The following is a 2,474-nucleotide window of genomic DNA, read 5'->3' as shown; positions in this document are numbered from 1 at the left end:
AAGCCAAGCCCAAATAAAGAAAGGAACTGCTTCAAACTCAAGATCCAAAGGCCCAAGACTTGAAGAGTGAACTAGAAGCTGAGAAGAGTAGTATATATAGGAGTAGCTTTGAATTGTAAAATAGTTCTGGAGGCTGAAGAACCACTCTCTGTATTTTACTTTCTTTGCAATTTCTAGTTTTATGATGTATTCTCCATCTTTGTTTTCATTTTCAAGAGCTATGAACAACTAAACCCCTTTCATTGGGTTAGGGAGCTCTGTTGTAATTTGATGGATCAATACTAATTTTCATTGTTCTTCTTCTAGCTTTCCTCTTGATTTTACTTGAAAGCATTCGATCTTCATCCAACTGAGTAGTTATCTTGGAAGAGAAGCTATTCAAACTTGGATCTCTTTTGAACCTTGGAAGAGGAATGAAGAGATCAAGCTAGAAATGCTTTCTCATGCTGGACCAAATTGGGTTTGGATGGGTATGTGACTGTAACCCTCTCAATACTTGGTTTGGGAAATGCATGTGGTATAATCAGTGACCACACTTCATCTCTTCTCATGAGCAATTGACCAAGGAATTGGCTATTGATCAAGATTTGAGAGTTTGAATTGCAAGGAATTGCAATTCAATCACTTAAGATTGCCAAGGAGATCAATGAGTGTATTGATTGAGGAAGAGATGAAAATGAACTTGATCCGGAGAATTGCAACATCTCCTAAGCCCAATGAACTCCCCATCTCTAATCTTACCCATTCTCTTTAATTTCTGTGATTTACTTTTATGAGCAAATCCCCCATTCCCATTTATAATTCTGTAATTTATTTTCAGTCATTTACTTCCAGTCCTTTAATTCTAGCATTTACTTTTCTGTTATTTACATTCCCGCCATTTTATTTTCTGCAACTCTCAACCCAATTTCTGGATTCGCTCAACTAGAACATTCTTCTAATTAAAGTTGCTTGATCAATCATTCCCTGTGGGATTCGACCTCACTCTATTGTGAGTTTTTACTTGACGACAACTTCGGTACACTTGCCGAAGGAAGATTTGTTGAGAGACAAGTTTTTCCCGCATCAAGTTTATGGCGCCGTTGCCGGGGATTGATTGTGCATCAACAATGATTAGATTGGAAGATCACTAGATTGAGCATTTTTATTTTGTGAGTTTCATTTTTCTGTTTGAGTGATTTACTTTTTGTTTTAGCTTAACTTCTTCCCTTCTCCCTCTACCCGTTTATTTTTCTTTGTTATTTTCAATTCTGTTTGCTAACCCACTAACTGTTTGATATATTGCATCACCCACAACTAACAATAACTCTGACACAAATACTGTCTCCACCTATTTTCTTTGCTTGTACTTGTTGGTTGTATGACAGGGAGAAGAAGCGGGGCTTCAACTTCCTTTGATTCTGAACCAGAGAGAACCTTCCTTAGACTAAGGAAGGAGGCAAAAGAAAAATGAGTAGTTGGTGCTGAAGAAGAGGAGGAACAGTTTGAGGAATACTTTGAACCAAACATGGAAGAAAACATGGAAAATCATCATGAAGAAGAGACTCACAACCATGGCAGAGGAGGTGGAGCAAATCATGCTGGGGAGGATAGAAGAGTTTTGGGCTCTTACATTAATCCAAACCCAGGCAATTGTGGAAGTAGCATCCAAAATCCAACAATCCATGCCAACAACTTTGAACTTAAACCACAGCTCATCACCCTTGTTCAGAACAACTGTTCGTTTGGAGGAGGTGTTCAAGAAGATCCCAACCAATATTTGACCACCTTCCTGAGAATATGTGACACAGTGAAATCTAATGGTGTTCATCCTGATGCCTATAGATTGCTCTTATTTCCCTTCTCACTCAGAGATAAGGCATCCAAGTGGCTGGAATCCTTCCCAAGGGAGAGCTTGACAACTTGGGAGGATGTGGTGAACAAATTCTTAGCAAGATTCTACCCTCCTCAATGAATCAATAGGTTGAGAGCTGAGGTTCAAACTTTCAGGCAACAGGATGGTGAGACTCTGTATGAAGCATGGGAGAGGTTCAAAGACTTAACAAGGAGGTGTCCACCTGACATGTTCAATGAATGGGTCCAGCTGCACATTTTCTATGAAGGGCTCTCTTATGAGTCAAAGAAGGCAGTAGACCATTCATCTGGAGGGTCCTTGAACAAGAAGAAGACCATTGAGGAAGCCATAGATGTTATTGAAACAGTAGCAGAAAACGACTACTTCTATGCTTCCGAAAGAGGGAACACAAGAGGAGTGATGGAGCTAAACAATGTAGACGCTCTGTTGGCCCAAAATAAGCTCATTACCCAGCAGCTGGCTGACCTCACCAAGAAGATGGAGATGAACCAAGTAGCAGCAATCTCCACTTCATCAACAACACAAGAAGGAGTAAACCAAGAAGCAGAAGGGAGTCAGGAGCAAGCCAACTACATTGGGAATTCACCAAGGAAAAACTATGATCCATACTCCAAGACTT

General features: G+C 40.0%; 1 non-coding gene across 1 annotated transcript; it reads right to left on the bottom strand.

Annotated features, from left to right (window-relative positions):
• Window positions 1-1,960: 1,960 nt before the first annotated feature.
• Window positions 1,961-2,064, bottom strand: LOC148580891 (small nucleolar RNA R71). The gene has a single exon (XR_015896265.1). It is a non-coding gene; the product is annotated as a small nucleolar RNA R71 (small nucleolar RNA).
• Between the last annotated feature and the right edge of the window lie 410 nt (window positions 2,065-2,474).

The sequence above is a fragment of the Arachis ipaensis genome, chromosome B10, assembly GCF_059453495.1.
Source record: "Arachis ipaensis isolate K30076 ecotype BB chromosome B10, ASM5945349v1, whole genome shotgun sequence".
Taxonomy (NCBI): Eukaryota; Viridiplantae; Streptophyta; class Magnoliopsida; order Fabales; family Fabaceae; genus Arachis; species Arachis ipaensis.
Note: the sequence above shows the minus strand (reverse complement) of the source record. Positions and strands in the feature narration are given on the sequence as shown.